This window comes from Oxyura jamaicensis, chromosome 3 (assembly GCF_011077185.1).
Source record: "Oxyura jamaicensis isolate SHBP4307 breed ruddy duck chromosome 3, BPBGC_Ojam_1.0, whole genome shotgun sequence".
Classification (NCBI taxonomy): domain Eukaryota; kingdom Metazoa; phylum Chordata; class Aves; order Anseriformes; family Anatidae; genus Oxyura; species Oxyura jamaicensis.
Window position 1 is genome coordinate 7,872,984 of NC_048895.1, and position 22,829 is coordinate 7,895,812.

A 22,829-nucleotide genomic window follows, 5' to 3' on the forward strand; every position below is an offset into this window, starting at 1 on the left:
GGTCACGTGGCAGTGTGCTAAGCACTGTGAAAACTGGGGTGACACAAAGAACTTTGCATTCAGAGCAAAATCCAGAGGGTGTTACGAGACAGCCAGTAATGACAATAAAGCCAATTATTAACTGGCTTCCTTTCAGTCAGCAGGAGCCTGTATTTGTAATTCATATTGGGGCAGAGGGAAGATGCAGCTTGTGAACAAATGTTGGGAGAGTTTAAACGGGTGCAATTTTAAATGAGACTCCTTGTAATATTAACAGAACATAAGACTTGTCTCTGTTAAAAGCAAATTTAAAAATGAAGCCCCTTTCCTGCCCTTCAACTTAAAATCTTACGATTATCTTAAACTCAAAATGTGGCTTCATTGTTCATTTCCTTTTTACCAGAATGTAAAATAACAAGAGCTCGAGGCTTTAGGGTATTTCAAAAAGTAATCCTTTTTCATTATAACTTCTGGTAGTGTTTTAATTAAAGGTATTAGAAGAACTGTCATGTGTGACACAGTTTAAAATGCATGTACAGTGTGCTAGGAATAGCTAGGAAGGGGATTATGTGCATAACTTGTTCACTTGCAGTGAAGTAGGCTGGATTTTGTTATTTTTCGCTGTTTATCACCTGCAATTTCATCCTGTATTTTTACGTGGCAAACAGAGAATGCTTTTGTGGATGTTCTTTGCTGTTCCTCATATATTTAGCAAATTCGAGCTGTTTTAGGAATGTTTGCTTCACAATGAAAGAAATGAACCTCGTTAAAGAAAGCTACATAAGATTTTGATCCACAATTAAAGAAAAGACCCAGGATATTTATTTGGTTTTGTGAGAGGTTTTTATTTCTTCCTGGTTTTGCCCTAATGCCTTTTCCCAGCTCCTTCCAAAGTGTGCCATCACAGCATGTTTTGGCCCGTATTTCTGTAGTGAATTTTTCACTATAGTCTTTTTCAGAGAAGGGCACACAAATTAACTCTGATGAGTGGTGCTGAGCTGAAGAAATTGTATGGTTTTACCTGGTTGGCTTTGAGGCTCATGCTGTACCGCCAGAGTGGTAAGATGCAACCCTTGTGCAAACTTCATGGCTGGAAGAGGGCAATCCAGGGGAATCCTTAGCGAGCTCTGGGTATTCTGGTGATCGAGGTTTTAGGCCATTACTCTTCTTTCTGTGTGCTCAGGTGGCCAAGAAGGCCAACAGCATCCTGGCCTGTATAAGAAACAGCGTGGCCAGCAGGGCCAGGGAGGTGATCGTCCCCCTGTACTCGGCTCTGGTGAGGCCGCACCTCGAGTACTGTGTTCAGTTTTGGGCCCCTCGCTACAAGAAGGACATGGAGGTGCTCGAGCGAGTCCAGAGAAGGGCTACGAAGCTGGTGAGGGGCCTGGAGAACAAGTCTTACGAGGAGCGGCTGAGGGAGCTGGGCTTGTTCAGCCTGGAGAAAAGGAGGCTTGGGTGACCTTATCGCTCTCTACAGGTACCTGAAGGGAGGCTGTAGCGAGGTGGGGGTTGGTCTGTTCTCCCACGTGCCTGGTGACAGGACGAGGGGGAATGGGCTTAAGTTGCGCCAGGGGAGTTTTAGGTTGGATGTTAGGAAGAACTTCTTTACCGAAAGGGTTGTTAGACACTGGAACGGGCTGCCCAGGGAAGTGGTGGAGTCACCATCCCTGGAGGTCTTTAAAAGACGTTTAGATGTAGAGCTTAGGGATATGGTTTAGTGGGGACTGTTAGTGTTAGGTCAGAGGTTGGACTTGATGATCTTGAGGTCTCTTCCAACCTAGAAAATTCTGTGATTCTGTGATTCTTCAAGAGTTTGCATTACATTGCTGCCCTGTAAAAGGACATGTGAAGTAAAAATGGCAATGATGACTGGCAATACAGAAAAATGTAAGAAAATTGCACCGATTCCTGCCTAGAGTGAACAACTGGGGATTTTAACCTCCGATGTTTTTAATTAGAAAGGGACAGAGGGAAGGATTGGGGATGTTGAGCCCAATCATTGTAATGTACCACTCTTTTATTTGAATAAAAAAAAAAAAAAAAAAAAAAAAAAAAAAAAGCATATGCTTTTCGGGACATGTTTTAGATGTTGAAGGATGTTTTTGCCCGCTCCTTGTCCCCGGTGCAAGTCAGGAGTGACACCGCTTTAACAGCTGCCAATGCAGCTGACCTGGGTTTGAATTGAAAGATCTTGTTGATTGACGTTTAAACAGAATGTTAATTTATTTACATACTATGTAGTCCTGGAGGACTTTTTTAGATCACCAGAGGCCTTGAGAAGTTTGAAATCTTTAACCCTCATGTGGAATTTGAGCAATTTTCCTGTTTATTGCACTATTCTCTTTCTCCAGGAGGAGATCAGGTTCATTTGTAAGTTGTCTTTAAGGAGGTGTTTTTTACTTTCTAATTCACCTTTAAAAAAAGAATTTAACACGTCTAAAGTCAGCTGAATTTACTGGGATATAAGCACATAGAACTGATTCATTCGGTGAACCAAGGTTACTGTTTGGAGAGGTAAACGTGTCCCTGAAATAATAGTATGTGCTGGCTTCTCTACTTGGGCAAGAGCAGAAGTTGTGCTGTGTTGCTCCTTTCATGTTCTTTTTGAACAGCTAGTAAATAATGCCAGTGAACTTTTTTCCTTTATTTTTTTCCTGAGTTGTTTAGCTGACAGTGGGCTGATGGACCAGCCATTCTAGGAAAAATCTGTTCCGGTGCCTTTTTTTTTCCTCTTTCTTCCCTTAAGTCCTCAGGATCTCACCAAATTACAAGGTGTGTACAGGGCCTGTGGCCTAATTCCTTTGACCCAAACAAGAAACCTCCATTCAGGAATCTGGTTGTTCCTCAGCATGCTTTCCCCAGATGAATGGAATTTAAATTTAGTTAGCAGTTATACAATAAATCTAAATGTATATTGCTGTGAACATATGAAAGGGAGCACAAAATAAATTCATACTTCTTCCCATCTGGGCTCTGTACAAGCATTGATATATTCATTAAAAAATGAGGCTCGAGCGTTTCATCATAAAAGGGAAATAAACAAAATTTTCTCATTTCTAATTTCACAGACGAAAAGTATTTGTCTTGCAATTATTTGAGGGTTTGTAGAGTCCGTGATGAGAAATGTGTGCCCATTAATTCACATTGTTAATGAATGCCACCTGTTCATTTAGGATTTTTGTATATAAGAAATAGTGTTAGTAGATTTGTGGGTATGATTTTGATTTTTTTTATTTTTTGAATTGCCTGTGATGGTGTTTACTTAAGTGTAGATGTCCTGTGGAGGTCGTGCAATGCCAGCATTTCATCAGGAAGCGCTAGGTGAACGTCAGGGTATACTTAGGTGTTCCAACCGATGGCAGTATTAAGTAACTAGAGAGAACATCACGTAAATAACAATTATTTGAAAAATTATAAAAAATAAATATTTTAAAACTTTTATTTGCTGAGATGAAACAGGATGATCTGTAGGGATTTAAAGTGCTGCAGTGTGTGAGCTGAGACATTGCCGCTGCGCAGGGCTGTGTCCTGCTGCACCCCGCCGTGACCCAAGCAGGGGCTAGGTAAGGAACTCCTTTTCCAAGCACCCTCAGCTGCATGTTCTCGCTCTCCCCACAGGACACTGCCTGTGTGCATGCACAGACACACACACGCCCTTTTTCTCGGATGTCTGAGAGGATGAGACCGAATCCCTGTAACTCCTGATTATGCGGCCCTTGCAATCTGCCTGTTACCGCAGCTGGGCTCCCGCCGAGAGCTGCCTGCACAGCGCTTGCCGTCCTCGCCTGAAGTGAAGCTCTTGGCTCTACGGAAGGTTTCGGAGCAGCCCAGAGGGCAGTGTGGGAACCCGTTTAAATCCCAGACGACTGGAAGAAACTGGCGCCCCTAGGTGTCGAGTGTCTCCATAGTAAATACAAGCACGCTTGCATGTTCTTGTCAGTGAGGTGGAAATGAAGCCTTTTCCCTTGGAAAATGGAAGGAAACGGTCGCACAGTGTAGTAGCAGGTTGCAAGACAGCTCGGTGCTGGTGCTTCAGGGAGCAGGGGAGCACTCGGGGGTCTGTTCCCCTCCTCCCTCCAGAACTGCTCTTGGGCAGGCAGGTGGCTCTTACCTTCTTCTGAAAACAAGTGGCAGAGCAAATAGCTGTCACTGAGATTATTTATTTCCTTTATTTCTTTGGTGAAACCAAGGGAAGCCTCTGACACTTCATACCTGACGAGTGCCCACTTTTTACTGCCTCGTGACCTTTCTTCTGCTATGTCGGGCAAAGCGAACGAGCGTAATATTGAGGCAGGGATGGGGAAGAAGATGAAAAAAGGAGAGCGATTTATGCAGCGCGAGCCTTTAAAGCTGAGGAAAAAGCAGTTTAAAATCGCTGAGTCTGAAGCAGACATCGGCTGGGTCAGCTTTCCAGCGTGACAGCGATAAGCACGTGACTGATAACGCGACAGAAGGGGTGTTCAAGCATACAAATACCGGGAACGCTGCGTGCCGCTTCTGCACCCAGAATGCAGTATGTAAGCCTGGACTTCCCCGGCAGCATGCCTCCCGTCTCTCCCATCCGCTCGCTCGACGAGCGTCCTCCCTGTGAAAGCGCAGCCTTTCTGATGCCGTTAGAGAAGAGAGGCTCTGTCTCCGTGCTCCTTTTCGCAGCCCGTGCACTCTGTGAACCGCACTGTGCGTGGGGGGGTTTGTGAAGGGATGCGCTGGAACCGCCCGTGTCACAGGCAGCCTTGTTGCGGATGAACCCTCGCTGGCAGAAAAGATGAGCTGCATCCGAGAGAGGAAAACAAGAAGTCATATTTTAAGGAAGATTGTGGTGCAAAATTCTGGTTATTTATTGGGCAAGAAGATAGTCGGGGCTTTGTGTTATCAGATTCTGTGCCCTAGGAAGCTGGCAGCGAATTCAGCCTGGCGCTGCCAAACTGTACTTCAGAATCTGAGGTTTCATATGAAAAAGGAGAAAAAAAGCAAAACAAACAGAAAACCCTCTATACCCTGCAGCTGCAGAGAAAATACTCAAAAACTCACTGAGACCAGAGCTGTGTTCTTGTCTTGAGTCAGCAATCAGCTTGAAGCAATACCTTTGAGAAGAGCGAACTGTGCTGGTCATTTCAATGCATGCGAGCTATGAAGTCTGACGTGTTCCACAGCAGCTAGTCCGTTTCTGTGCTTTTTTGCAGAAAGCTCACTGTAACGTGTGCCGTTTAAGAACTCATGTTCTGGGGAGAGAAGAAGAGAAACTAGAAGGAAGGTTTGTTATTATTCATGTAAATCTGAATTAATGCTAAACTTCCTTCTCTTCTTCCCCCCTTCCAAAAAAAAAAAAAAAAAAAGGCAAACAAATACAAATAGTGGAGAAACAGAGAAACAAGGGATATTTTCTTTGCCCACCGGAAAAAGCTTTAGTCATATCCGGACTCTTGAAAAAATCAAAACAAAACCCCCTTCTTCCCACTACCTCCTACATTCTCCTTAGTGCCATATGCCCCAGCTCACAATTACCCGGCTCTTAATGCATTCCACTTCTGCTCTGACAGCTATACAATGTACAACAGTTGCACAGAGTCAGAAGGCAAATCTGTGAAGCACAAAGAATCAAGAATTTGGTGATAGTTTAAAGCAAATGTAGAGAACATGGAAGTAAATAACAGAAGTAAAACTGGATGCGGATGGTATTTTTTCATTTCTCTTTGTCTAAACCTCCTGTCTGGAATTTACTTCCATAGTACTGTGAATTTCCCTTTTGGCATCCGTTCCACAGAATTTACATTTAGCAGGCTGCAGAATACAGGGGATCTTGTACCTCGTGCTCGTAATCACCCTGAGGAACCTGTTAATCAGCGCAACAATTGTGTGGTTATATGGCTCGCATCATGTTTGAGCATTGGAGCTCAACGTTAGAAAAGCACTGTAATTGCTAATAATTAGCACCGGGTAAGCCTCACAAGGTTTACTTAAGAGTCCCCTCATGTCAGATTCATATCCACAGCCTATCTGAAGTACCCGAGCCGTTTAAGGATCTGGGAGGTAATACTTTGTCATTGTGTAAGGCAGAAGACCTGCGTATGAAAGGGCAAGGGGACTGTGAAATAATTACTGGCTCTGCATTTAATTTGAGTCAATGAAAATGCCAGAATGATTGAAGTGTTTATGTTGAAGATCAAGGAGTTAAGATTGGAATAGGGTAATCAAAACCAGGGACATCTTTCTTAAGTTTTAAAATATTTCTTAGAGATAATGGAGGACGCTGAGAGCATGGCAAGGGAGTGTTGGAAAGAAAATCAGGATCAGAGGTCACACCTGTGTGAAGTGATGGCTTGAAAATGACAAGTAAAAATAGAAGTATGCTTCACTTGACGGTGATGAATGGGTTTCTTGACCTGAGGAGGAAGACTAGAGGTGGCTTTGCGCTGTGGTGATGGTAATTTAATAATGGCAGTTACAGGTGAAAAAGTTTGCTGTTAAAAATACAGTGGGAGAGAATGGCTGGTCTTAATTACGTGTGGGCACTCCTGCCCCAGGCCCTGGTTGTCCAGGCAGCTCCGCTTTGCGGCTGCAGCAGCTGTGACGCATTCAATTGGCCACTTTTCCATACTTTGGACGTGATTCTCCCGTCCCTGTGAAGATTTTACTTTGTGTTTATCCGTGTTTCTCTCATCTTCACCACCAGGGTATTCCACGCTGCCCCTTTCCTCTGGCATCACCCAACTCTTCAAGCGGCCTCATAAAGTTGCTCAGCTGAAGTTCAAGGCTCACAGAGCCAGCATTGCTCTCTCTGGGACCGTACATATGGTTTCCACAACGTGGGAGGTGGGATCAGGCATATCTTCCTTACACATCTCTCATATCCCAGGGGCAGGGAAACATTTGCCAGTGTCCTATAACTTTGCTTCTCTGCAAGCAATAACTGCCTGGAGTCTGTCGGCATTTTGCACAGTAAGACAAAAAGCGTGTTGTGTGCTGCTGGCTGCCTCTGTTCAAACATGAAGCTTGGATTTTGAGGTTAGTGGAGGTCTGTTTGCTTAAAAGAGATTCTGATCAAGACGAATTATGAAAATGTCAATAAATACCACATTTTAAAAGGTAATAACCTGACTATTAATGTCGAAGGCAGAGCTCCAGGCAAACATTAGCAGCAGCCTGAACCACCTACCTCTATGTACCTCCTTCCTCCACAGCACGGGCAGGAGGAGCTGAAGCAGCCCTGGACCTCAGAGAGGAATTCTCAAAAAATGTCGCCAGTGCTTCGCAGACACCGTGCCCGTGGTTTTGTTACTTTGTGGGGGTTCAGTCACACCTTTCCATGCAAGTCCCTCACACGTGTGTGACATCAATCTGTTTCTCAGCTAAAAATACCTGGTACTTTGCAGTTTAGTGTGGAGCAATTCATCATATGTTTGGGCACCACGATGCCAAGTTTTATTTTGTTTTGAAATACTATGTGTGGAAAATTGGAAAAAATAAATAGTCAAATGCCACGCGTAGCATATTTCTCTTCTCTTTCAGTCCTTTTAAAAACGCATCAAAGATTTCTCCTACAGACAGGAGTCAGAAAAAAAATAATAATCTTTTCATGCACCAGGTCAGGGTTTAATGGCTTGCCCACCCAGTCAGGAGGTACCTGGAACTTGCCAAGTTCAGTCTCTGTGCTCTCACGACACCAGCTGAGACATTATCAACTCAAATGACCCATTTGGGGAGCACTCCTCTCCGTAGGGCTCACCCTCCCCCTTTGCTGGACTTGAAGTGTGATTAGTGTTTAGACATTGCTTTGAGATAATGATAATGTGCCTTTTAATTAGCATCAATATTTCTAATCTTTTGGGGAATAATAATGTGCTTCTTTTTTAGCCCGTGACTGTTGACAGATGGCCACTTATTAAACATCATTAAATTCTGACATCAATCATTTTTGTGCTTTTTAAAACATGCTCCTCGCTTAAATCGAATGATAAACGCGGGAGGATGGCTTTTCAGGCCAGGTTGTTTAGACTTTGATGCAGTGCTGGAACAGCATTTGGTGGACGGAGGCCTTGCTTTTCAAGTTGCTGAAAGTAGAACCACAGGGGCATTGCTAACTTGTAGTTTCAGTCTGCATGCGTTGTGTTAAAAGGGGCTCTTGTATGGAAGCAGCCTGAATGCTTTTGAGACAAAGCCACTATTTAAACATTTAGAAACTTGAACTTCTGAAAAGGCTGTGCTCATCTGCAGAAAGCATTTCATGCATTTACACGGGAATTCATACTCTGTGTGTTTCTGTGAATGCAGTGGAAAAGTGCAGCTGAATTCCTGTATGTTCTTTGCAGCAGTGCTTTATTGACTTGATGCATTCTTGGCTAGAACCTCTGATTTGTTACTTGTGAAACTTTGTTTAATGAGTGCGATTATGATCCGCATTGTGTCCTTGCTCATCTTAATAGCAGTATTAATTTGCAGGAAGGGACAAAAATTACCTTGCGGAGTTATCAAGCAGTGTTTAGGCTTTCTGAATGCTAATTAATTCAGAGCTCAAATGCTGTACCTGCTGTTTAAAAGGCTGGCAGCTTGCATTCATCACCTGAGTGACAGCTGTTCTACCTTCCTTTTTTTTTTTCTTTTTTTCTTTTTTTTTACCTTTCAAAAGAGTGGGAAAGGTTAACTCCTTGCATGCTGATGACTGCCATATCGGAGTAACAATTGTTATGCTCAGAATTAACATTTGCAATGTTTTGTCTTTAACAGATGTGCTGATTTTGACAGGCTCTCTGGGAAAGGACGGGTGGTAGTATGTTATTAAGAGAAATTGCTAAAAATATCTCCAATGCGCTGTTATTTTTTCTGGACAGAAAAGAAAAAAAGTATCTCTGACAGTTAATGTCAGCAGCAGATCCTCCACATAAACTGGAAGAGAAAGAATTAAAATATTGTTAAGTCAGGTTTGAACATTTATATTAAGTGAGGAATCTGAAGAATTTTCTGTTGGACTCGCATCTTCTTTTATACATATAATACTTACTGTCAAGGAAAACAGTTGTAATTCAATTAAATGTTCACTTTAGCCAGCTAAATATCAAACAAAACGGTAAGGAGCAGTTTTATATGATATACGCTGCAGTCAGTGATCATTGAATTACGATTTGTTAAACTAAACTCCACTGCCCTAGGAAGAAATGTTAGTCTTTGGTAGCAAGAGGGGATTTGAAGGTGTGCAGGTAATTTAATTTAATCTGAGGAAGAGTGTCTTCTGGTGTAAGGCATGCGTTCCTATGCAGATCTGAGAGGATTACACAGTTTGCCTGAATGATGGATGAAGCAAGGCCCTAATACTGGGTGACGTTCCCTCTCTTTCACAGGGGAACAGATAACTAAGTATACATGCTAAGTCGCCTCTCCGTTCCCACCTGCCCACCGATGGAAACAGTTTAATTGTACTACGTTTTCTTTTCAGGGGAAACGTGAGACAGATCAACATTTATCTCATGTCAAAGGGCATCACTTAACAATACCAAACAGAGAGCCACAAAGGCTTTCTGTTGGTATTTTAGGAAAAATGCAAGTGTCTTTGCTACTGGTTTGCAATGCAAGTATTTCAGATGTACAGTAGACATGTCATAATAATACGTTTTTCCTTCTTGTTTTGGAGGCCCTGCAGTTTTAGGGGAGCGTGGGGTGGATGTGCTAATGCCTTGGGGCTTTGATTCTGCTCACATCGCTTTTACGCATTGTGATTCAGTAAATCTCATTAAGCACACGTTTAGCTTCCAGTATTCACTGCAACTTCTGTTGACTTCAATAGCAAATTAAGCACAAGCTTAAGCATTGTTTGGAGCCTTAGGGAAAGGTGATTAACCTAAAGAACAAAGGTATGCTATGATGATATTTTAACTCATTAAAATCCAGTAGATTTGCTGATACTGATTCACTAAATACTCTATATTGAAAGTCAAGCAATTACCTTGTAGTTGGCTGGCTCCCTTGTGCGGCTTGCAATGCCAACATGAGTGTATTAGCTAGGTATGTCTGCTGTGACAGTACCTTGTTTTTCACTTTTGACCTACCGTTCTGTTCTTAAAAGCAATTAGCGGTTATCGTTCATGATTGAGAATGCAAGCTCGTTACAAAAATACAGAGTTTTACAGGCTTGTTTACAAAGTGTTCTTAAAAATGGAAATCATTTATGAGAAATTGTTGTCTTGTTGTGGTTTACTCAAACATCTTCCGTTATTACTCATCAACTTTAGAAGACATTTCTGGTCTCCATGCACAGCGATGGTTTTTCCAAATGCGGTTTCATAAAGCAAGCACACAGCGGCTTTGGCAGTATTCTCTTAGTGTTCATTGGGGGGGCATTTTCCATCTTAACTTATTGTAGAGTTTGATACAGAGTGAGTGAAATCGTGCTGTGGCAAGGCTGAGATGTACTTTTTGAATAAGCTTGTGAGATACTGTAATGAATCCAGCAAGTTTTGAGCAAATATACCTCAGAATGGATTTCTTTCTGTAGTGTGTCATTTATTAAAATTAGAATTGATAGATTTTCGGTCCCTTCTTCCCCCAGCCCCAGTTCTTCTATTTATTTATGAAATTTGTAAGATTTGTTGTCTAATCTGTGAGGAAAAAGCTCAAAAATAACCCCATGATTCTGAAACCAGAATATTGCTTAAATATTTGGGGCAAGGGTTAGCAGGAGGCTGGAGGGAAGGTTATTGTTTGTTTTTCTTTTTTTTTTTTTAAGTTGCCATCTAGGAAATAATCAGATCAAGACGGGACTATTTTGAGGGGCTTGACGTGGCATTGTTAGCTTCCCCAAGTTGCTGTGCTAGAGGTTTTAACCACAGCAGTTAAAAAAAAATGCACAGCATGCCCCCACAGTTACTGTGTGTGCAAAATCATGAGCTCACTGAAATCTTGGAGTGAGTTATTTGGGGTCTGTAGTCTGTCTTCAGCTTCTTGAAATAAATCTGAGTGATAAAGCTGCATAATTGTTGCTACTGTGGTGTTAAAATCTTGTGATGATTCAGTCTCAGTGTGCTCACTGCGTCAGACCAAGGAACCATCGAGTCTGCTGACTTGTGTTTGCTTCTTGACCTTTTGGCAAAGATCAAGTGTAGCATATGTTTTTATCAATTTAATATCTGTTATGTCCTCAACTTGAGGGTTTTATATTAAATGAGTTTGGGGACTGGGAAATGTACTAGGAGCTTACGCCATCCTCTCCATGCACGAAGCTGGCTATTGCTATGTTTCTAGAATGGTGTGAAAAAGAAGGAAAAAAAAAGTAGCAGGTCCCCAGATGACCGTAAATGAGTGTGAAGGGAAGAGCAGGAACAGAGGAGGCATAGATTATGCTGCTCTAAAGTTTTCTCTTAATCTCTACCTGTTTTCAGCTCAGGGCTTTTCCTGAGCTGAAAAACAAAACAAAACAAAACAAACAAACAAACAAACAAAAACACCACAAACCACTTCTGGTTGTGCTTTAGGCTGTTGCTCGTTGTCTTCCCATTCCTATTAATATCCATTTTATACGGTCCAGAATTGTAACATCAAATTACACCTTCAAGACTGGGCTAAGTACCTATGTACCTTTGTACTTAGAGGATGCAATGAGCCTACACACAGTCTCATTGAAGAGTGAGTTACTGCATCGCTGTTGCTGTTGATTTGCACGGACCACTCTTACTGGTGCTATTTTTCTGAATACGTACATAAATAAGAGTGAAAATAAAAATTGGAATTAATCCCCAAATCCGAACCAGAATAAACGTACTGCATCGTGGTGCGGTGGTACATACGGGATCAAATCGTATTTGATTAAGGACCATTTGAAAGAACTGGATGCGATCAATGCCTTTGAGGAAACACTGCTGCTGCAAGCATTTAAACCGTATTCTGAGATGTGGAGAGAAGGTGTTCAGTCGAACCTTTCTAACTGATTAAATACCAGTCTATGCCATTTTATGCTCGTTTATGAACTGCAGGTCCAGAGCTGTTCATACGTGTAGAAGTCAGTGGGTGGCTAACAAAAGCTGTTTTTATTTGGCCTGTGACTTAGTTACCGCTGAGGTCTATGTAATGCAGCAGGTGATGACAAGCATGGCTTATAACATCTTTTGAAACAGAATCGAGCCACTAAATGACAAGTGGAAGTGACAGGGTGGAAGGTGGAAGTTGTATGAGAAGCAAAATGAATACAGTTCAGATAGGGAGCGATCAAACTCCTTTCTAGGTGACATAAGAATTTGACCCTTCAAGGATTTCTTACCAAGCATGTGAGGTAATACAGAAAGGAGGTACCTATGTCATTGTAAATTAGCGTCCCCCCATTAAGTCTCATTACCGAGACACCTTCCGTTTTTAATTATTTGACCTGCCATGGTTAATAAAAAGGCTATACAGTAAAGTTAATCTGGTGTGACATTTTTGGTGGTAGATTGGATGCCAAATTAATTGCAATGAAATAAAATAAAAATACTTGTTTCCTTAAAAAAAAAAAAAAAAAAAGGCAAAAAAAAAGGAAAGAAAAAAAGAGCACCACGGATTTTCTGTTTTGTGTGTCTTCAATTGGTTGGGGATTTCTTTGTCATTATTTATGGCTTCAGTATTTAAATTAGGACACATTAGGTAAAGCTGATGATTTGGGAAAAAAAACACGGTGCTTGTTAATTGTGACAATTTTAATGTTGCTATTTAATGGAAAATCCAATAGTTTGATTTTTAAAAAATCTGTTTGAAGTGAAAAAATAGTGTCTGCAAGATAGAAATCCACTGCAGCACAATACCATCTTATTACTATGCGTGCTACTATGCTTACAGGTTATTGTCAATATACAGTGTCTACTGGCAAGGAAGCTTTTGTTTGTCATGGGAACAAAATGATTGCTCCTCATTTTTCTTGACTGCTGAGTTCTTTTAGCGAAAAGCATTTTTATCCCGGAATAAATATTGATTCTCTCTTTTCTCTCTCCGAGAAAATTAATTTAGTGAGAGTTATGTTCACCCAGGTGAGGGAAGGGCAGCTGGAGGCCCAACAGGCTATGTAAAGCTGTGACACAGGCCAGCCTGCAAGAAGTGTCGGTATTACCCTGGGTCAGCACGTACACGCTGGCTCTGTGGAAGAGCATCTCCAGGGGCAGAGCAAGGGAGGATTTGTGGGCCACTTGTCTGTAGCAGTAGGACTGCAGACTTTCCTGTTTTCAGCCAAAAAGGAGTGTAATCTGTTTGCTTTCATTCCTGTCCTCCTCCTTCCCCTTCTGAGTTTCGCTCCCAAAAGTCCAGGTGAAACAAAGGGCAGTAATGCATCCTGCCTCCCAGGGATAGCCATGGGAGAACCATAAAGGCTTGCAGTTCTCTGTGCTGACTTTTAGCATGCAGAAATCCTTTTCACAGGGCTTTGGGGGAAAAGGAGAGAGGTTAGCAGGAGCCAAGCCCTCCCTTTGTAAATTGGGTGGGAATGCAGAGCGTTGAGTTGCTGCATGGGAACACGTTCACAAAATGCTTCAGCTGTTGGGGCAGGCTCACCTCAGAGAGGGACGCGGTGGCACATTCTTGATGGACAAATTGAAAGAATAGGCAAGAGCAATGGGAAGACTTGTGCAGAGTTCTCCATGGAATTGCACACTTCCACTTCTTCCTCTTCTCGCAGCTCTCTTAAGATGTTGTAGGAAGCAACCAAACCTTTGCAGGTGGCTGCCTGTGCCTGTTGTCTCTTGCAGGGTTTGACCCCAGCCTGCATCCTCGTGCATCCCTACCAGATCCTTGCACCATCACCTGCTTCTGTAGAAACTGTCTTGCAAGAGCGAGATTTCCGCTCCCTCAACTCCAGAAGAAACTTTCATTAATCAATTAACAATTAGACCACATAGGGAAGGTAGGGTTCTTTTTAGAGAGTCATTGCTTTGGTTCCCTGATTTGGCCACTCTGAAAGCAGCAATTAGGGTTCTAAAAAGTGATTTAGTGGAATTTATTGCAACATGATCAGCTTCGGTATTTGTAAAGTCTGTGTAAGCTCCTGACATGCTGAATCACTGGATACTATTATGAAACCTATTTTTAGATGTTTATTTGCTGCACACTTGTCTTTGTGTTACAGCTTTGACCATTTCCTTAGTAAAACATTTTGAAGAGATGAAGGAAAACGATAAGGATTGTACATCTCCAGCACAATGTTAATTGTCTGCCTCCAGTACAATGTTATCATGCTTTTGTTCCAAAGCCACTACTGTTGAATTAATATCAATTTTTTGTATCTTTTTAAAATTTTTACTCTCTTTTTTTTTGAAAACACACCTGCACACACACACACAGAAGAGCTAGCATATAAATAAACCTCTCAGACTCCTGTGCTTCAGACCAATCACAATGCTGCCATTGGAAACAGTATTGTTTGAGAGGATTTTAGGCTGAAATGGGGACTTTAATATAGCCAATGTTAGCTGTCCTCAAGGGAATGCATTTCCTAAGGGGGAAACTACTGTTAAACTGAGGTTTTGTGAGATTTAGTACTGATGTCAACCTTAGTTCTGCTGCGTGAAGTAATGCGATAAAACCACCAAAATAGCAGAACGCAGGCAGGGCCACTTGGTTGAACTTGTGGATGTTTCCACATAGGTGATTAAAATTTGATTGAACACTGATAGGAGTGTTTGAGGCATGTCCGTGTGAGATGTAAGAAAAACAAGCCTGGAGCAACTTAGCTATTTCCCTCAGAAGGATTCTGTCCAGAGAGAAGGGCACAATATTTACATGCAATAGCAGCTGGATATTTTTAGAATTACTTGAAGGTCCCATGTAGTAAGCCTCTGCACGATGAGAGGACAGATACGAATCAGGTAACACTCAGTCCCATTTGTGTGAAGTGGTCTTCCAGGGTAAAATTACAATTTCTTTCCTTCTAAATTTGGTACCCATTTGGGAGCAAATTAATTAAGACTGAGCTGATAAGTATCTGCTGTTGTTCTGCAGTGATGACATGGTAAGGCACTAGGGGTCTACATGCTAAACTTACTGGTACATCAGAAAATATAAAGTGCCTGTGCCTATTGGTTCTAGAGCTGTTACATGATACTTTAAGTAAGTGACTTAATTCCATGTTCAGAATACCCAGAGGTATAATATCTTCTTATTGTCGTTATTAACTCAGATTGCATTAATTCAAGAGCTCTTTCCTCATTTGAGAGCCTTTTCTCATGAGACAGGAAGATGGTCTCTGCGCACTGTGCCCTGCGTGGTTTCCTATTTTATCCTTGCTGTGACTTGACCAAGTAAAGATGAACACAAAGTAAGGCAAACAGACTCAAATGCCTTGGTTTAGGGTTCCCTCGGTGGTCTTTACTGACAGACAGGACATGTTTGGAGGTTTTCTCAGTGGGATCGTTACGTGGGTTGCTTAGTTATTCTGGACGTGCTGGCAAACGGGGTGGCTTCCCTGTTTCTCGCTGAGTGCAGATCAAAAATTGGTGCAGCAGAAAGGTTAAGACTGCCAGTAATTAAGTATTCAGTTAAGACAACGGAGAACTATACACGAGCTTTCCATTGAATTGCAGGAGATCCTTGACTTGATGTCTGCATTTGTTTAAGCACACTTGCTTTCTGTGCTTACTCATGTTATCCTCTGTCATTTGCTGTTGAAGTGTTTTTCTGCCTTAAAATGAAGCTAATTGCAAAACCATTTCACACGACAATGTTGAATATAAAGGTATATGTTTCTACATAACTGCTCTTTTGTATGAATTCCGTGCAGCGCTATCTCAGTGAGGTGGCTGGAAAATCGAGTGCTGAATCTCTTAAAAATGCTTTTGAATGCTGTCTTTGAGCAGAGATTATGAGGAATGAATATAGCCAGAGCTTAATCATAAACTTTTCCCTTTCCTGACAGTACTGACATTTACTTGTTTCAGCACAAATGGATGAATCACAGCTAATGAGTTGTTTTGATCATTTACAGTGTTAATGCAAACCCAAGGCTCATATATTTTGACCCTATACCTCTGGATTAACTGTAAAAGACTGAAAGCTGCTGTTTTGTGAAGACTTTTGAACCGCTCCAAAAGTTGCTCTGTTCGGTAGGCTCCAGCCTGGGGTAACAAGCCACGGGCGTGCCATGGGTGACTGCACGTGGAGGGAGCGTGCGAGGCAATCCATCATCGGGGGACGTTTGCTGGCACGTAGCGCTGGAAGCGGAGTATTTAGTAACGCTTTCCTTTCACATGAAGCTTTACCTTTGGCTCTTGCTATGAGTGAAATTGAGTAGTAGCCTGTGATCCCAGCGAGTCTCGTTCACATCAGGCTTCTGTGATCCCAGCGAGTCTCGTTCACATCAGGCTTCTTAGAGGGTTTCACAATGGTACGTCTGCTCTTCTATCTGCTTGAGTGTCCAGGTATCCTCCGTTTGGACAAGAAAAGGAAAAGTGGGTATGTGAAAGAGGGAAAGAGGATTGAACAGGGAGATGCTAAAGAGAGAAAATAGGGAAATCTTGACCAGACTGAAGCTGAGAACATTCACCTGTTTGTTCTAATACCCTATATTTTTGTATGAAGAACAAAGTAAACGTGTGTGGCATTTCAAAGTGTGTGGATTTGCACTGGAAGAATATTGTTGGACACTGGAAGAAAATTTTGTTTGTAAAGATGGCTTGCAATAGTTACTTTGAGAAGCAATATTAGACTGTGTAATTCAGCTCAGGTAGCAAATTTCATCCTTGAACCATCGTGTTGCTGTGATTTTCAAAACATTTTGCTGCATATAGGCTTTTTGTGTTTTTTGTTTGTTTGTTTGTTTTTAAAAAGTGGGTATCTAACCCAAAGGCCTTGCAAAAGCCATCAAGTTTAACCTTTTCATTTTACGTGACGCTCTAGAAAAAGATAAGGGGGCGATGCTGTCAGAGAGTTTACAGAGGATGGAGTGTGGTGGTACTGGAAAGGATAATGACTTCAGCTCTGAGTTTCTTCCTCCTGCTGCCACAAGGCATCTGTAATCTCTGCTGGGTGCAGTCAGCCTGTGGGAAGCTTTCCTTCCTGCAAACCCCAAGTCAGTCAGCACATGGTTTGGGAAATTAGAGAGACATCAGAGCTGGACTTGCGATGACCTGTTTTAAAAGGAAAAAAAAAAAGTGTGGATGGATGTTGAAGGGGAATGATGAGAAGAATACGAGGAAGGACTTGGGTATACTTCATCTGCAGTGTGTGGAAGACAGTACCGGTATGGTATCAGGTGCCACATGCTGCTTTGTCTTCCATTTCACATAGAAACGGGGGAGCTCACTCAAAACTCAGCGTGCAGCTGGCCGGCACTTCAGGGGGGTCACCGACAGTAGTGAAGGACTGAGAGTGAACGCTTCTGGGATGAGATTAGCTGAAGTCTTCTCTTATCATATAATAGCTTATTATACCGTAGTATTCAAGCAAATGTGTCTAGTGTAACAGTGTGTCGATTATTTTGTCTAATAATCAGACTCTGCATTTTGTGCTGCAGAAACAAATGCCTTTTTCAATTACTTTAATATGCTACATTCTTTAAATTAGATGGCCTATAGGCAGCATGTAAACAGCACTCTCCAATATTATTTCGGAAAATGAATAGCATGTGTGTTCCCTCTGCTCATCTACAAGAGAAACTGCCGAGTGACATGGGTTCTTGTTATTTGCTTCCATATGAACAGCTCTGAGTAAGTGCCCATTCTCAAGAAACACACATTTGCTGTGTTCTGGCTCGTAGAAGGCTGTGTGTCTATTTGACATGCTCTCAGTGGAGAATTGCTTATCCATGCCTGATCCGGACTGGTTTCACCTTCCAAAAGAAACTAGCATAGGTCAAATGTTGGCAAGATGGATTGAAAAGTGTTTCCAGCTGATGGAAATGCTTTTGGTAACAAAGTGGGGGAATTTGAAATCTAATCTATTCTCAACGGAAAAACAGCAAATAGTCCACGTTTCAACACTTACAAGCTATTCCAGTATCTAAAGTGCTGACATACATGAGTTTTTCAAATAACGGAGACCGGGAATCAACTAATTTTGCGTGAATGGTACAAGTACAAAATATTGTCTGTAATGAGCTGCAGTATGCCAAGAGAGCGGTCTTGTTTACTAGTTCACTACAGTGCTAATGGCCACACCTGTATATGAAGGTCTCCAGACTCCTCTTCTTCCTCCAGGTCTTTTGTTCAGTGATTTTTTTGGCATTCCTAATTTCTCATTTCTTTCCCTTCCTAAATTATTATTTTTCCCTTGCAAAGTTGAGTCTTTCCATCCCTTTTTTGAACATTCGTCATTTCCATCGTCCTTTTTTTTTTTTTTTTTTCCATCTGAATGTATATACACTCTTGCCACGTTCAGATTCTTCTGTATATTATTTCTTCCGTATGTTGTGAAGTTGTTCCCATTTGTCCGACACTTTGAGGGAAACTCATGTTCTCAGTTGTTACCTGTTCCTGTACACGGAAGAAAGCGTGCTGTGAGCTGAGGAGACAAACGTGCCTTATTGGACACAGACTGTGTTATTCCTCCTGAATTTTATTAGCTGCTTTTCTTTGCCCTCCATTCCCTACATCTGTCTCTGCCTGTAAGCACAGTGTAAGTCAGAGTTAGGGCCAAGTGTGTGCTGGGTTTCCTGTTGAAATACGGAATAACGATGGAGATGTGAGTCACAGACTGAGTAACGCTGGGTACAACAGCACAGAAAGTGCTTGACTTATCTTTCTTTATTTTAATTTTCCTTTTTTTGGGTTCATTTTTTTTTCTCTTCGTACCTCTCCTAGCATACAATTAATTGATATATCATAGGAGATATTTAATCGACCATGGCTGCCTTCTCGTTTGCCTAAGCCAGGAAGCTCTTTAGGACTATGGATTGTACCTCTTACCCTCACCAAGCACCTCTTTTAAGCACAGCTGTAAGATGCTTCATGGATTTGGAGATGGTGTCCAAAGTGTCCAGGAGAAAAAGGAAGCAGAAAAAAGCAGCGGACCTGAACTGAGTAGGAGTGTGCAGCTGCTTTTTGAGGCTCTGCAGGGCTAATGAAACCTCTTGATACACCCAGACCCTCCCACTGCCCTTCGCACATCACAGATTTCCAAGTCCAACTGATGTGTGTGAATTTCTGGTCTAAATTCAGTACGAAATGAGGCAAGGAGTCCTTACAGCTGTTTTGGTGAAATCTTTTAAAATTTCATTTTCCCTGGCAAGGGCAGTCGGCAAAGAGAGATTTCTGTAGCGTAGAAACAATTGCGTTTGACTGTCTTGAGCAAATTCTCCCACTACCGATTGTCTACTGAGATTAAGTGGAATTTCTAGCGAATCCTTTTCGAGTGGGTCAAGCACTGTGTCTGTGGTTGTGCTTATTTTCTGCAAGTCTTGGTAGAAGTTTATTTTAGCAGAACCGTTTTATAACGCTTGGAATATGTTCGTACTTTGGCTTGCTGCTACTATAGATAATGGATGACCACTTAGTTAATGTTTGACGGCAGTTACAATACACATCTCCCAAAGTTAAGTGTCCTTATGTCTTTATATGAGAACTGACCTTCAGGGACAGTAAACATATTGTTTGGCAACAAGTTAATTACAGACTTTATCTTCCAAAAACATTCATGTCACGGGTGGGATAATTAAGATGTCCTTGCAAGTGAAAAAAAGTTCTTGAGTTATAGAAGTGTTTCAAAGTAGGTGTCTGAAAGCGAGGTCACAGGTATTACAAGAGCTGTGTACTCACGCTATTTTGACTAAATAATTCTCTTCAGGCTATAAAAATGAAAGATGGACTTAACTGATACGCATGGCAATATATTCTGTAAGTCTGAAAAAACAAAGGGATTTGGGTTTTGCAGGGGGATGATGGGCAAGCAGAACTGATTGTGTTTGATTTACTGGGGGATTGATTGCTAGGGTTTATTTTGTTTCTCTCCCCTTTCCTCTTTTTAAGACCTGAATCTTTTGTTAAATGGTTAGGGTCATGTTGGCCCCTTCTAATTTTGTAATGTGAACTTCATGGTGATAAATAGCTAATTATTTGCAATTGAATTAGGCTATGAATTTAAATATGACAGAAACAGATGTACCGGTGATTACCTTCAGTGCATTGCTCAGGGGATCCAAGTTTAACGTTGTGTAAATACCTTCCAGAATTTTTTTTATTTTATTTTATTTTTTTTTTTCTGAAGTGGGGCAGTACAGCTGTTGGAGAATCTCATCAAGAAGTCTCTGAATTCTGCAATTATGAACATCCTCCAGACTGATGTGTCTCAGATACGGTGTGTGTTTGGTTTTGTTTGTTTTCTCTGGAAGAATTCAGGGAGGAAGAAGAGGAGTTTCCCCTGCTGGGAACTGAAGTTTCTGTGCTGGAGTATTGCATCTCTGAGCTGCAAGCATGTGGTTTGGGTCAAGCAGGGATGTATGCTTTTCACATTCTACATTTAAAAGGGAACACTGAGCAATTTCCAAAGATGGAGCCCCTAGAGGGGCACAACACAGTGGAATAAAAATGTGTTGATAAAATGCCTGGTATATGCAGTGCAATTTTGTGGGTGGTACTTAAATTAGAGACTTTGTCAGCTGGCGGAATTATGCCATGATAAAGCAGGATAACTATCCCAACGTGCCTTTGTCTTAACATGGAACTAAAAACGAATACACACACCAGTGTAATTTTAAGATTGGAATTACAGTATCTTAAAAAAAGGAAAAACTCTGCACATGTTCTCTTTCTCAAAACATGATTCAGGAGATTGATAGGTCTACTAATTAGGTAATTCTGAGCTACTGTTTTTCGTTTGTTTTTCTATTTGGAAACCTGTGTTCCAGCAGAAAGAAGTAATTCCATTTTTAATGAATGGTACGATATCAGATAACCAAATACTGTTAGAATAATATATATATATATTTCTGAAATGGAAGAAAAGGCTTATTAAATTAACAAAACATTCCCCCAGTATAGCCAAGGTACATGGCTGCTGGTGAGTCATACCTTGAAAAATGCAGCAGGATTATGAATGATTGAAACGTGCTCTTTGAGACCTATTTCCATGAATACGTTTGTGGTTTGAATGATAATATTTGAGCAGCCCAACATTGGAGAACAATAGAAAAATGGGATCTAAGCACAAATACTTTGATGGAACCGTGCCATTCATGTGTAATGCAACACTGCTAACATACCCATATCTAATGGATATGTTAATATAGAGTGTGTCCACGATGAATTTATCCAAACTGCAAGGCAATAGAATAACACTTTCAACATGGTGAATTTTGTGCCTGTCCCACAGACTGTCTTGACAGTTGAACCTTTTTATCTTTGCGCTTGTACAAAGGTTGTCCGTAAATATTTAGGCATGGTGCACGCAGCAAAAGTCATATATCTCTTCTAGATTCATTACTAAATGACAGGGCAATGTGATTTTTACTGTGCAAATCAATTCAAAGGGTCCGTAGTTTGATATTCAGCCCTAACCCAGACGTTAGTTCATGTTTGTTTTACCTTCTGCAATACACGGGAATGTGATCAGTTATCTCTGTCAGGATGTGGGATATCTTAAAATGCCATATCAACGACCATCACATGCACCGTGTTATGCCTATAGTTTCATATAAACTAGATATTTTTTTTGTGTGAGTAAACTTTTCAGTTTTGTCATTTTACTTTTTAAATACGGGGCTTCCTCTTTAATTTCTTTATTTTTTCTTTATTTTTTTGAAACCTTCTAACTTGTTTTGTATTGTTTATTAGGTTTACTTACGAGTTTTACTCAATGTAAAATAGCTCTTGAATTTCATTTGAGACGTTTTCTGCATAACTGTGTGCAAATAAGTATTCTGATAATCTCCTTCTTTTTAAATGAACCAATTTAATACTTGCTTCTGTCGCTGTTACATGGAGATGAGAGATGACCTATTTTTAAAAATTAGCTTTTTAGCCTTGTGAGCTACAGGAGAGCAGAATTTTAGAATTTTTAGAGTTTATTTTTTAATTAGACAGTTGTCATTAGGGTTTGCTGGGGCACATACGAATGATATTTTCCTTTTAATTGTTACTTTTGCAATGAACATTACTGGATTTTTTTTTTTCTTTTCATAACCCCCTAGTGCTTCCTAACCTTGTTAGTGCTCTCCAGCGTTTGAATTTGACCTACTCTATACGCTTCAGCTTTGTTTCATAAAATTTACGAGGATACTGCTAGAATGCATAGACTATTTAATTTCATGTGCATTCACGCAACAGGCATGAAAGTTGATTTATATATGATTACAGTTATTTCTAACGTGACATTTACCCCAGAAGTATGTTAAGTTGTTAGCACTGAAAAAAATAAAAATGAAGTATTTTGTTAATGCTATTCTCTATTCAATGGCTTTGCTGGTACTTGTTGCAGATGTTTCAGATTACTGTCAAAACTTCATTATCAGTGATAATGTACTAATGCACTAACTTGACATACGGGTTGACTGAGTGACTATTGCAATATATAATTAGGCTCGTGTAACATGATACATTTCCACTGATCCTACACAGCCTTTAAATGAAATTTGTTTGAGACTGAATTCATTTGCTGTGTTTTTACCATTCCCAGAGTGACTGCTGCCATTTTTCTAGGATTCTTGCAGGGTGGTATGAGTGCCTTAAAGAAACTCCATGTAATACAGCTCCAAATATATTTTCTCCCAGATTTTAATATTCATATCACTGGAAATAATAATCCCATAATAGAATTAGCAGAATGTGTTTCTCTAATATTCTCTATATTGTAAATAATGTGTATGCTATATATTACTAGTGTTTACTAGTATTAAGCCATTTGAAAGCTATGATGCTGACCAATTTCTAGCCTGTGTAAACAAAAATATTGTTTGCAGAGATGTTTGTCTGCTAAGTAAA

At 40.9% G+C, this 22,829-nt stretch overlaps 1 protein-coding gene and 1 non-coding gene across 3 annotated transcripts in view; both read left to right on the top strand.

Annotated features, from left to right (window-relative positions):
* Positions 1-22,829, top strand: part of MACROD2 (mono-ADP ribosylhydrolase 2) — an 857,698-nt gene that overhangs the window by 381,955 nt on the left and 452,914 nt on the right. The window lies entirely within an intron of this gene.
* LOC118165383 lies at positions 11,037-11,226 on the top strand. Its single transcript, XR_004750029.1, has one exon. It is a non-coding gene; the product is annotated as a U2 spliceosomal RNA (small nuclear RNA).